The sequence below is a fragment of the Narcine bancroftii genome, chromosome 12, assembly GCF_036971445.1.
Source record: "Narcine bancroftii isolate sNarBan1 chromosome 12, sNarBan1.hap1, whole genome shotgun sequence".
Classification (NCBI taxonomy): domain Eukaryota; kingdom Metazoa; phylum Chordata; class Chondrichthyes; order Torpediniformes; family Narcinidae; genus Narcine; species Narcine bancroftii.
The window spans coordinates 27,622,194-27,636,604 of record NC_091480.1 but is presented as its reverse complement, the minus strand read 5'-3'; the positions used below and the strand labels follow the sequence as shown (position 1 = coordinate 27,636,604).

General features: G+C 41.4%; 1 protein-coding gene across 1 annotated transcript in view; it reads right to left on the bottom strand.

The window, feature by feature from the left end:
• The window catches only part of rnf216 (ring finger protein 216), a 165,357-nt gene extending 151,966 nt beyond the window's left edge, over positions 1–13,391 (bottom strand). The window contains exon 1 of the mRNA XM_069904735.1: positions 13,170–13,391. The gene's annotated coding sequence lies outside the window, so the exon portion shown is untranslated. The remainder of the gene's footprint in view (positions 1–13,169) is intronic.
• Positions 13,392–14,411: the final 1,020 nt, after the last annotated feature.

Genomic DNA, 14,411 nt, shown 5'->3' with positions numbered 1-14,411 from the left:
ACTTGGCCACAAAGCCATAAATTCTGTCACCTGTCCTTTCTTGTACCTTAAAATGACACTGACCCCTACAGAATACAACTATACTAGCTGGCTGCAGGGCCAATTCCCCTTTAATCCCACTCTTTGCTTTCTACCAGTCAGTCAATCTTCTATCCATGCGAGTACCTTCTCAACATAAAACGATGGGCTCCTATAATGGAGTGCAAAATGCAATGGGAGACCGAAATTGGATGCAAACCCTGTGTTACAGCAGTTCAGCTAACACAAATTCACCAATATAGGTCACTACCAAAGAATCTGGGATACAGAAATAAGAATGATCTCTTACAAAATTTATGAGAAATTGATTAAATGCTCTTTTTCAGTCAAATGTGTTTCTTGTAAAAAAGCAGTATCAATTTTCATTTTCTTAATACAAGATAAATCTCGCTTTCGCTTAATTGGATTATTTAATCCCTGAACATTAAAAGTTGCAAATTTCAAACTAGACATCTTAACAAACTAACAATATAATCACTTAATATTTAAAAAAAAAAAAAAAATCGCTCTCCTACTAATAAACGAAATCCACACTCCCTCCCTTAATATTATAAAGTTTATATAAAAGGAATATAATTAGTTCCCCCCCCAAAAAAGAAAAAAACCACCCAAAGGTAGTAATGCCCTAAAAAACTGTGTGGTGAACCCCACCAGTGGCAGATGACTATCAAAGATTTCAGTGCCATCCACCCCTCCCCCAGCCAGAAATACAATATATACAATATGATACAAATACAGTATGATACAATTCAATATCATTCCCAATGACTGGTTCAGATCTGCAACATCAATAAGACTGTGTGTCAAAACCTCCTTCTTTCCATCTTTCCCATTCTTTCCATTCTGTCCATTTCCATTGGCCCTTCTTTTAGGCGATGATGGCGAAACTCTTCCCCGGCCACATAAATTCGGTAATGACTTAGCAAAAAACCAATGTATCATGATCATTCTCAAAAAATTGAGATTGAAAATTACCATCGAAGACCTTCAACACAGCAGGGTATCGGAAAGCAAATTTATATCCTTTCTGCCACAACACATCTTTAGCCGAATTAAACTCCCGTCGACTCCTAATAATTTCTTGACTCAAATCTGCATTAAGAAAAACTCTATTGTTCTGAATTATCATTGGAGCTTGATTTTGTCGTCCCTTCTGTACCGCCAACCGCAAAATCATTTCTCTTCATAATTCAGGCACCGAATTAAAACTCCTCGTGGTGGTTGTCCCGGTAACTATTTCTTCCGTAACGCTCTATGTGCCCTCTCCAATACTAAACCTCCCGAGAAAAACTCTTTACCCAGCATCTCGGGGATCCAGTTAAAAAATTTTATTGGATCAGATCCTTCAATATCCTCTGGAAGACCCACAATTTTTACATTATTTCTCCGACTTTGATTTTCCAATTAATCAATCTTTTTCAATAAATCTCTCTTCTGGATTCCCCAATCCACAAACGAATCTTCTACTTTCTCTATTTTGTCCTTATTACGGACAACTTGATCTTTACATTCAGAAAAAGCTGTCTCAATTTTTTTATTTGATACAAGGTATTTATTGACATCCCTCTTAAATGTAGACATATCTTCAGACATATTTTGTCACTTGAGTCATTTGTTGAGATATGTTATCCATGTGATAGGCAATCCCTTCCAGGACAGTAAAAGTAGATTCCAGTGACCTTGAGGTCTACCTTCTGGAAACTCCTCCTCCAATTGTTCCTGTGAACTGGCCATTGTTGGTAAGTCATCTTGTTCCTCTCCTTTTGGGCCTTTTCCTGTGCAGCTGTGGGCCTGCACACCCGACGGCGGCTCCTTGACCACATCAGGATGCCACTGTTCAGGCCCCCCCCCCCACAGACCACACACGCTCCAGCAGATCGTGGACCCTAGAGGCACCGTGCATGCCCGGCAAGACCAGGGGCTGCGCAGGGGCGGTCTCCAACGCCATCCTGCATGTCCTCGGCTCCCCCAACAGCACCGCGAACTCGAGGGCTCTCTTCTCAGTCGGGTCACCCACGTGCTCAACATCCCGAACGCACGGGCCAACGTCGGCCAAACTTGTCAACAAACTGGCGCCATCTTGCGGAGACAAGACCGGTGCTGGCGTAATACTTAACCTAGCTGGAGTTGTCTGTGGCTTAGAGATTCCAGATGACAACTCCGTAGTTCCAACTAGACAAGTAGGCCTCAATTCTTCAGCACTGCCACCATTATGAACAGATAATGTTCTGAGAGATAAAAATAAAACAATTGTGTACTTAAATTAAAGTTTAAAAACAGGTGTTTGAAAAACTGGCTGGGGAGGATTAGGACTGCATGTCTGTCCTCTACGCCATCTTACCATTTGAAATTGAAAAGAGATTGGGTTGGTCATGTGTTTTTTCTTCATTTAATTCTAAGGCAAAGGGTGTAGTGATTTTAGTTCATAAGAATTTATCTTTTGAGTTACATACTATGAAGGGGAATGCAGGGAGGGTTTTAAAAGTGGATTGTAAAATCTATAACAAACTTTGGACTTTACTTAATATCTATGCACCTAATGTGGATAATGAGTGTTTTATCTCAGACGCTTTTTTGTTTTTAAGTCAAGTCAATGAAAATATTTTAGTAGGGAGGGATTTCAACTGTGTTTTGAATCCTTTGATGGATAAATCCCCAAATTGTATAAGGAAATCAAAGATGGCAATATAAATTGGGGCTTTAATGAAGGATTTAAATTTAGTAGATATTTGGGGAAGGGTTAATCCTACAGAGAAAGAATTTTCTTTTCTTTCTTCTCGACATGATTCCTTTTCTAGAATAGATGTTTTTTTAATATCGGCACATTTACAAGGAAAGGTATTGCAGGCTGAGTATAAGAGTAGAGTTATATCAGATCATTCCTTATTGTCTTTTTTTTTAAATGAAAGTTCAGAGGTAATACGTTCATCCTATAGATGGAGATTTAATACAATGTTATTGAAAAAACCTGTGTGAAGGAACAGATTGATTTTTTTAAAACCGAAAATGCTAATTCAGTTAAAAGTTGTTTTGTGTTATGGGATGCGTTAAAAGCTTACTTAAGAGGGTAAATAATTAGTTATACTACTAAAGTTAAGATAGGGTATATGGCTGAAAGTCTTAAATTAGAGAAGCAAATTGATGAACTGGAGAAGGAATTTCAGAAGAAAGTGACAGAAGATCAGAAAATAGTTTTAACTAAATTGAAACTGCGATATAATACATTACAGACTTATCAATTTGAATGTTTAATTAATCGATCTAAGCAAACATATTATGAGTTGGGTGAGAGGAAACATAAAGTACGTGCATGGCAGTTAAAGAAGGAACAGACTTCACGGGTTATTAATGCTGTTAAAAAGAATTCAACAGTTACCTATAAACCTCAGGAAATTAATGACCAGTTTTATTCATTTTATTAAAAATTATATACTTCTGAGGAGAGACAAGACAATGGATCTTTTTTATCTCTAACATTATCAGCATTAGAATAAGAGGATATTATAGATTTGGAAGCTCCGTTTACAGATTTAGAAATTAAGACAGCTATGTTGGAAATGCCTAATGGCAAGTCACCAGGTGATGACGGGTTTTTGGTGGAATTTTATAAAGTTTTCTATGAAGATTTATCTTCGGTGTTTGGGGAGGAATTACAACAAGTGACTGAACATTGCGAGTTACCAGAACCTTGTTCTAGTGCTCTAATGACTGTAATTCCAAAGGAAGATAGAGATCCGTTAAAGGTGTCTTCATATAAACCTATTTCTTTCTTGAATGTGGATTATAAAATAATAGCTAAAATGTTAGCAAATCGACTTGCTAAATATTTACCTAAATTGATACATGGATACCAAACAGGTTTTACTAAAAATAGACATGCTTCAGATAATACTCTTCGATTAATTTGTTTGGTCAATGCACATCAACAGCAACCCAACCATCCAATGGTGGTTGCACTTGATGCGGAAAAGCTTTTGATAGGGTTGAGTGGGATTTTTTAATTTAAAGTTTTGGAGAAGTTTAAATTTGGCCTTTTTTTTATTGGTTGGGTTAAAGCTTTATATACAAACCCAACTGCTAGGGTGGTGACAAATGGTCAAATTTCATCGTCGTTTAAATTGACACCTTCTACCCAACAAGGTTGTCCATTGTCACCAGCCCTGTTTGCATTGGCTATTGAACCGTTAGCTCAATTAATAAGGCAAAATGAACAGATACAAGGGATGAGAGTTACGGATGAAGAGTATAAGATTAATTTGTTTGCGGATGATGTTTTGATATATTTAACAAACCCAGAACAATTTTTGCCACATTTACGGGAATGTTTATTACAGTATGGAACATTATCTGGATATAAAGTTAATTATGATAAAATTGAAATTTTACCAGTTTTTGAAAGAGATTATTCAGTATATAAAAATGTTATTAATTTGAAATGGTCAGATAAAATTAAATATTTAGGAATAATTGTGAATACTGAGTATCACTTTATATAAATTAAATTATGTTCCATTATTAAAAAAGATCAAAACAGTCTTAATTAAGTGGAAGGACCTTCCATTAACTTTAATTGGTTGAGTTAATTGCATTAAGATGAATATCTTTCCTCGTATTAAATATTTGTTTCAATCAATACCATGTTTTTTCACAAAGAATTTTTTTCAGGATTTAAATAAAGTCACTAGGGAATTTTTATGGAAAGGTAAATTACCGCGGGTAGCATTAAGTAAACTTACTTGGAAGTATGCATTAGGTGGGTAACAATTACCTCATTTTCAAAACTATTATGAAGCAGCCCAGTTCAAATTTATTGGTGGATTGATGGATTTGGACCAGCCTCCAAGTTGGGCTAAAGTTGGGATGGCATGTATTTCTGAAATTGCAATGCACCAATTTATATTTTGGTGGAATATAAATTTGTTATAGGAGTATAATATGCCGATATTAAAACATTTATCGACGTTGTGGCAAAAAAAATAAGACTATAGGATCAAAAGGTAAATTGTCCATTTTAATGCCATTATATAATAATCAGCTTATTCCTTTTTCAATATTTAATAGTAATGTAAAGAGTTGGGATTCTAAGGGTATAAAAACATTACAGGATTGCTTTGTAGAAAGACAGTTTCTTTTAATCACTTGAAAGAACGTTTTGATATTGCGGAAAATTCTTTATTTGTTTATTATCAAATTCGATCTTTGGTGAAAAATATGTATGGTCGAGAGATGATTTTACCTGTATTGTCAGAATTCAAGTCTTTGATTTCTTCTATACCAAAAAAGGGCTATATTTCTGTTATGTATCAAGTATTACAAGATAATATGGATAAGCCGGAATGGGAGAAATCTAAACTTAAATGGGAAAATGACTTAACTTTTGTTTTCCTGAAGAATATTGGATGGATACGTGTCATAATAGTGTTACTAAATTGACGAACGCACGGTATGGAACGGTTAATTATAATTTTTTACATCAGTTATATTTAACTCCTGAGAAATTGAAAAAATATGGTTTCAGTAATTCGGATTCCTGTTTTAGATGTGGTACATGTGTTGGAACTTTTTTTTTTACATGCTGTTTGGTCCTGTGTGTCTGTACAACCATTTTGGGAAGAAATTAAGCAAATTTTGGAAAAATTGTATCAGTTTGAATTACCATTAGATCCATCTAATTTTTTTAATATGCTTTAAGGGGATTGGGCTTGGATAAATTTCAAATTGCATTTGTATATTTAGCATTGTCCATAGCTCGAAATGTGTAGCAAGTACATGGAAAGATAATACAGTGATTAACATAATGCGTTGGCATAATGAAAGTTTGTATTGTTATGGAAAAAAATTACATATGTTCTGCATGATAATTATTTATTTTTGTTAATAAGTGGTTACCATATTTGGAGTATATGCATTTAGATGTACTTTGATCTATTATATTTTTAATTTCTGTTTATATATTTTTGGCTCTCCTTAAGAGAGCTGGCTGAAGGGGTGGGAGGGGATTTCACTTTGTTTTTTTATTATTTTTCTTTATTATTAATTTTTTCAAACAAAAATGTTGTTATTGATTGTATCTTGTATTATTACTAACGATTTTTCAAATAAATAAAGTTTTTAAAAAATTAAAATAAAAAAAATTGATTAAATAAATAAACTTTTCAACTCTCACTTCTTCATATCCCCACAAAAGAAAAATTGTGAAAAGCAATATTTTCTGGGCACTCAGAATGCCACCCCACCACTCACTCCAAAACGTAGCATATCTCAATGCAGACTAGGATAATAGTGTTAAGGGGAGGAAAGGTGAAGGGGATCTGGGATGATGGCAAAAGAATGGAGTAGCAAATATTAATTACATCCTTGTCTAAAAAAAAATCAAGGGTAAAATGGCAACCGTAAGTCAGTCAGCTTAACCTCAGTGATAAGGAAAATTTGGGAAATACCAATCCAAGACATGATTAGTGTGTCCACCAATGCGCACGTGCGCACTTTATGAGAATATTTTTACATGTTGTATCAACACACACAATTTATAGCAGGAGTGGGAAAGTCGCACCAGCAACTTATAGCGAGGGTAACAGCAGCAATGAAAAAAAGCGCACAATTTATAGCAGGTGTGGGAATTGGGTACATACAAAATGGCAAAATTCAAAATGTTGATTTTAGGGATATCTCTTCAGCCTGAGTGGGATGGTAAATCCGAGAAACAGGATATTCTGGCTGGGGCACTACATCTTTTCAAAGTTAATTGCCCAAACCCATCCCCTAAGGGAGAAGATTAACATGTCAAGTACCTCTGATCTGAGACAACATTAGGATGATTCTGCCCTATGGATTCAGTTTAATCATCCTCATTACATCAAATCAAACAATAAATTTCTCAATTGCATACTATTTTTAACAAGAGGTTTCTTTTAAAGAAAGGCTTTTTAAATCATGACAGAATTAAAACCCTGCTAAGTTCTGAAGCCGGTCTTTGATCTATTTAATTAATTCCTCTCCAAAGCTTGTTAATTAGTGTCTTTAGACTGCAGCCATCACACGTGGACAGTCTAAAAAGGAAAATGCAGGCATTTTTAGTCAATTCCTACGCTGCAGTTTATCCTGCAGGACCCCCACTACTTTTCATGGGAAGCCTACAGTCTAAATCGCACTGCAAAACTCACCTCTCGAATTCAACGTCCAGCTGATGACTCAGGCCACGTAAAAGCACCCAGACTGACGCGCACAGGAAGTTAAGGCATGCAGTATAAACAACCCCAAGGTGAGCAATTAGGTTAATTTGTTAAATATCTCCACAGATTTTTCCAAGTTGCTGTCTAAAAAAAAACACCCATGTGTTGCAGGAGGATATCTACATAATAGGCAATTGGCACCTTTGGGGGGAAATGAATGTGTGTAAATCACAGGAGATTAACTGTGGCAGTTAGTGGGACTACTATGAAAGGTGTTTTGTCTCCTTTCCAAAGTAAATGATTTGGAATGTAGAATGTTACACAAGCACAGTATATATGTGTGGGCTGTATTTGAAAATATTTTTACTCAATTTATGATTGCTCTGTGCATTATATGTGTGTGCGTGTTATAAGAGTGAAAATATGGTAAATGTCATCATCAATTTAGTGGTTATTTTCATTTTTAGTTAAGATTTAGTTTGATATCTTTCATTATTTCCTTAGTTATCCAAGGCTGGCAGTCCCCAATCTTATTGTCCTTGCTTTTAATTGGAATATACTTTGGTTAATCACTGAAAAAAGTCTTTGAAAGTCTTCCACTGTTCCAACACTTAGCTTGTATTCCCAGCCAATAATAGCCAACTCCTTCCTCATCCTTTTTTAAAATTTACAGTAGAAATCCAAAAATGCAAATGCCAGAAATAAGGACAGCCCAATAATCTGGATTTTGCAAAAACTCTCAAACATTTTAAATTCAGCTGGGTTTGTGTGCATGCATGCACAAGTGCCAGAGATTCACAGAGCCACAAGCGACCACGCTTAATACAGGTAATCTTATCACAAAGAAATTCATTTGTATACTGTAATTTACTTTTATAATGTCCATTTTTAAACAATTTCAGGCATTATCTCATGATTACATTTTTATCGTGTTAACTTCCTAGTTTTGATAAATGAAGCATATTGTATTGCTATTAAATGAAAACTTACCTGTTCATCTCCTCTTCATTCTTCTTTACATTTGAATTTTAAAAGTATTATCTGAGAATCCATAAAATTCGAACAGAATCTATCCCCGAGCAGTCCGGATTTAGGACTTCTACTGTACCACATGGTAAAAGTTGATTACAGCCATTGAAACCTGTGCTGCCAATTACACCCAAATAACCTCCAACCCCGCACAATTTGGAGGGTGGCAGAAAACTGGAGTGCCCAGGGAAAACCCATGCAAGTCATGGGGAGAACGTATGAACTCCTGACAGACACCACAGAATTCAAACTACTTTTCACACTAAACACTATGCTTAACCATGTCGTCCAAACCTACAGTCTCCCTCGTTTAACCATAATGGGTTAAGTAAGGAAAACTACAACTTTATAGTGGTTTTAAAATTAATTATTGCATCCTCTATTTATATGAGAAATTCAAACTACATAATCATTTATTTTATCTCATTGCACAGGACAAGATCTAATGTAGTAGCGGCACTAACTGAAGGATTGCACAACCAGATGGGTTGAGTTCAGTGAGCAAAAGCTGATTTATTGCAGGCTGCCTGGCTGGTCTTATACTCCCAGACCGGACCTGACTGATAACCGCGTTGGGGGGCCCCTGATGTCACCAAGGCGTCACGTGGGTCACCAAGCATGGGCTTCTGAGCCTGGTGCCAAGGTCGGGAGGAAACCCCCAACAGCGTCATTTTGGCCGGTTGCACCGCTGTGTTCGTGACAAGCGGGGCCGGTTCACCTGCCAAATGGCATACTGCCACACAGCCCCCCCACCCCCTACCCAGAACCGGTGCCAATGTCCTTTTTTGCTGGGCGGCCTCACTTCTTGGGTTGGCCCACAACTACTGATTCAGTGGGATCGAGGTGGACTGGCTTTAACCTGGACACCGTGAACAGTTCCCTCTTACAACCGATGTCCAGTGTGAAAGTAGATCCTGAATGCTGGACGACTTTGTACGGCCCTTAGTATGGTCTTTGTAGAGGTGCTGTTGACAGGCCCCGCCTGATAAAAACGTACTCTGTGGAGTACAGCTCGCTGGGGACATAAGAGGCCCGTGTGCCGTGTCTGGGCGGCGGTGGGGGTGTGAAGGAGTCCAACTGGGCCCAGATGCAGGGAAGTAGACCATGTGATGACTGCTGAGGGTTGTGAGGTGCGTTGACGAATTCACCGACCGGGTAGGGCTAGTGGTGCACCATAGACCAGTTCGGCTGATGACGCCTGTAGGTCTTCTTTGGGTGTCGAGCAGATGCTCAGGAGCACCCAAGGCAGCTTGTCCACCCAGTCAGGGCCAGTGAGGTGGGCAATAAGTGCAGACTTAAAATGGCAGTGCAATCGCTCGACTAGCCCATTGGCCTGTGGGTGATATGTTGTGGTGTGATGTAGCTCGATCCCCAGCCTGTTGGCGAGCTGCGCCCAGAGCGCAGAGTTGAACTGGGCGCCCCGATCACTAGTGAGGTGGTTCAGGATGCCGAACCGGCAACCAACCGTTCAAAAACACTCGTGAGCAGGAGTCTGTGGAGGCAACTGGATCGCCTCAGGCCAATGAGTGGTGCGGTCTACCACTGTGAATGGTTACCTTGGGAAACAGATGAGGGTCTGACGATATCCACATGTATGTGACTGAACGGTTCCGGGACGTGTTCGAAATCTTGTACGGGTGCTCTGGTGTGCCTGTGTACCTTGGAAAGCTGGCAATGGGTGCAGGTTCTGGCCCAGAACGCAATCTACTTCCGAAGCCCGTGCCAGATGAAATGCTACTGTGGAGGTACGCCATTAGGCAGGCGAACTGGTCCCGCTTGTCACGCATGCGGAGAGGGAGCCGGCCAAAATGGCACCATCGGGGGTTTCCTCCCAACCTCGGCAGGCTGGCAGGCCTTGCGTGGGGATGTAATGAAACACCCCATGGCATGGTGAGGCAGCAGAGAACTGCAGCTTGAGGAGAGATGAGAAATTGTCCAGGATGCACTGAAACTTGTCCTTGGGCATGCTGACCATGGCCATCTGTGGCTGCTATGTGCAGGAGGCGTTAAGGCGAATGGATTTGAAGATGCAAGCATCTTCCAGTTGCCTACCTCGAATGTCGACCAGGAGTCCGTAGGCGAGGAGGATGTTGACACCCAGGATAGAAGTTGGAAGGGATGAAAAGGTGAACTTCCGCTGGCCGATCTGGAAGTGGACTGTCTTGTCTCCATACGTTCAGATCTCCAACAAATTGGCTGCATGAAGGGGAGGTCCTCGAGGCCGGTTCTGGGATTCGATGGCTGTGGCCGGGATTATGCTAATCTGGGCCCAGGTGTCGACGAGGAAGCATCGGCCGCTGACTGAATCCCGCAGGTAGAGAAGGCTGTGTTCTTGGCCAGCCGCCGCAGCCATTAACAGCGGCTGGCCTTCTCGTTTCCCTGGAGGGCTGACGACAATTCCGAGCCTTGGCTCCCTAGCACTGGTGGAAGAAGCAGAGGCCTGAAGTGGATGACTTGCTTCTGGTTATGCTCTTTGAAGCCCCTGCAGGGGCCCGGTGTTCCACCGCAGTGCTAGAAGAAGGCTAGGCGAGGTCATGCCCGTGACTCATAACCTGTTGGACTGCTGAGTCCTCCAGGAATTGTTCGAGCCATAGCTCCTGAGCCTTTTGAGCAACCTTCCTAGTGTCGATGAAGCTCTCCTGGGTCAGTAACGGCCAGATGGTCGAGGAAAATACGCTCGAAGAGTGGGCAGTTGGTTTGATCGCCCATGAGCGTGAGCATCTCGTCATTCAACTCAATTGGAGCTCTGTCGCTCAAGGCGTCGAGGCGCAGCATCCGAGCGGCATGTTGGCGCCTGGAGAGGCCAAGGGAATCGGTGAGCACCTGCTTGATGGTCCCGTACTTATCTTCCGCGGGAGGGTGCTGATCGAGGTGCAGCACTTGTTTGGCAGTGGCCTGGTCCAGGATGGTGACCACACGATAAAACTTGGTCAAATTTGATGAAATCTAGCGGAGGTGAAACTGAGCCTCTGCGTGGCTGAACCAGGTCTCCGGCTCCTGAACCCAGAAGTCAGGAAGCTTGATGGCTATAACGTTGATCGAAGGGTCGTTCATGTTGGGTTCAAAGACATTTGAACCTGTCAGAGTCACCAATTGTAGCAGCGGCTACACTGCTAACTGAAGCATCGCACAACCAGACGGGTTGAGTTCAGTGAGCAAAAACTGATTTATTGCAGGCTGCCTGGCTGGTCTTATACTCCCAGCCCGGACCTGGCTGAGAACTGCGCTGGGGGGCCCCCAACGTCACCGGGGCATCATATTCTGAGACCGGGGCATCACATGGGTCCCCAAGCACGGGCTTCTGAGCCCGGTGCCGAGGTTGGGAGGAAACCCCCGATGGTGCCATTTTGGCCGGCTCCCTCTCCGCATGCGTGACAAGCGGGACCAGTTCGCCTGCCTAATGGCGTACCTCCACAGTAGCATGTATAGTAGATTCAATAATATGCTGTTCAAGTAAACTATCACAGAGAAAATCTATGAATTCCTCCTCAAAACTTCCTCGACCAACCTGATTCACCCAATGTGCAAGTTAATGCCCCCATGACGACAGTCATCCCATTCTTATAAGCTTCAGATATTTAATGGGTTTATTGCTTGTGCCACTATAATCTTATTATTTAGAGGTCTTATAGACAACTCCCATCAGTGATGTTTTTACCTTTACTATTCCAAATCTGTACCTGGATAGATTCCACACTCTGCTCCTTAGGTCTTATATAATTTCTCACCATCACCCTGAATTCATCCTTAATTAAGAATACCTCCCTTATCTTTCTGTCTCTCCTTTTGAATTCTTTGATATTCAACTCCCAATCATCTCCACCGAGCAGTTTCAGGAATGACTCCCAAGTCATACACAGTTTTACCGATTTGTGCAACAAGTTCACAGACCATGTTTCAGCAAGATGCCTTCAAAGCAACCGAGAAGTCAACCAGAGGCCTTACGAAATGCTGGTCAAGTTGCCAGAGTAAGTTGGGTGTCCAAAATCATTGCATTAGAGAACTAATGTTGGAGAATCTGCATTTTTGCAACATTAGAATTTATGCAGGGCATTCACAACAAAGTGAACAAAATCTCCCTCCCCAATCAATGGTTTTAGAGTGAAGAAATTCAGGGTGAAAAGTAAATGGGCAGAAAAAGTGATGAGAAGGAGAGAGACATGCTAAGAGAAAGAGAGAGCAAGATTAATTACAAAGAGTTGCAGCAGCAAGACCAATGGTTGGGGAGCGGGAAATCAAAGGTTAATGGATGTTTGCAGAGCAGAGAACTTTGAGTTAACACAAGTATGTGTGTATGAGTGAGAGAATGTGTGTCTGTGTGTGTGAGAGAGAATATGTGTGAGTGTGCATGGGCTCTAGAGCAAATGCAAATGTGTGCGTGTGTGTGTGAGTCTGAGTGAATGTGTGTGTGAGAGAGGGCGTGAGAGAGGGTGTAAGTGTGTGTGCGTGTGAGTGTGTGTGTTTGTGAGTGAGTGAATGTGTATGTGTGTGTGAGAGTGCTTGTGAGTGCGAGAGTGCCTGTGAGAGTGTGTGTGTGAGTGAGTGTGTGTGAGAGAGAGAGAGACATAGAGAGAAGTGAACTCTAAAACAAATGACACAAGGAACCTCATTCTCCGTGTTTGGCTGCCAACTTCCCCTCTCTGAACACAAAACAGCCGAGCCGTGAGGTTGTTTTTGAGTGGGCCACAGGGTCTGGAGAAGGGTAAAGGCTGGGCTCTGGGAAACAGGGCTGGGAGAAGTTTTCCGGGGCAGCGCGGAGTGCACGTTTCGGTCGGGCGTGTGGGGAGTTCTCGGGAAGGTGGGCGGTGTGAGGGCTTGGCTGCCGGTCCGCCCCGTCGCCAAACTGCTCCAGCTCGCACTTCCAGACAGACTGACAGTTCCCTGCCCTGATCCCCCCCCCCCCCCGGAAGGGAAGGAGTTTTCTCTCACCAACTCTGAGAGGTGTTGAAGAGAGGCCGGCTCTGGACGCAGCAGCCACCGCCGCCCCTTCGCTGCCCGCCGCCTGCCGCAGGCCAATGCAGTGGAATCGACCCTCCGCTCCAGAACCTCTATCGTCCTGTGTCCTTATCCGCTTGCCCCCAACAAGCCCCACGTCCCATCTCACTCGACAGCTCAGGGCCCCAATCTGTTCAGGCACGAACCTTCAAACAGGAACTGACGTACCAAGGAAAGCACGTTCTCTGCTGGCGTCAGACGCCATCATCGAGAGGATCCTGGGAGTTGTAGTCCACGGTGATATTCTCCTCAGAAGTCAACTTTCTTTTCCCATTTTGTTTGTGATGGCTGATATTCTGTCCCGTCAATCAGTGCAAAAGGAGATTAGAGATTTGAATAAAAATGCATTTAGATTTTAAATTTTTTTTGAATGACAGCAGGTTGAGTGGGCAGAATGTTCTGTTTTCAAATTTACGGTATCGGAATGAACAAAAAGTCAGGACAAAATAATTTCTGTGAGAAATAGACAGAATCAGATCAAATGACTGTTGGAAAGACAAAATGAATCAGAAAATCCTCAACAGGCGTTGGACCAAGTGTGGAGGTAAAATTAATGAACTTTTTAGCATGAAAAATCAGTGATCCAAGATGTTAATACTGCGTCTCAATAAAAGTGGCCTGTCCTGTACAAATTCTGTAAGCCAAGGAAAATAATGTGCATGAAATAAATCAAAATTGAGAAATTAAATCATGATGTAAGTACATTTATAATAAATGACAAGGAAAAATCATTAGTTCAGAGGGAACGAAATAGCATTTTCTGGAATTTTGCACCTGAAAAAATTTCCCATCAGAATATATGTTGGGAAGGTATTAAAAATATACACTGATAGAGTGAGCTTAAATGAGAGGAGTCTCATTTGGAGGACTGTCTTTTAAATTTGGACACGTATACAGCACGGTAACAGGCCCTTTCAGGCCACGAGCCCATGCTGCACAGTTACACAAAATGAATCTAAACACCCTACTCCGATGGGTTTAAACTAGATTTGCAGGGGGGTGGGAATCCGAATGCCAGAGCAGATAGAGGAGTGGAGGAGAGAAAAGATGATGTGAATATTACATGCACCATTGGAAGTCAACTGGTTGTATGTAGTAGAAATTTTCTAAAGTGCATCTACTTCAATGCAAGGAATGTTGTAGGAAAGGCAGACGAGCTTAGAGCGTGGATTGGCA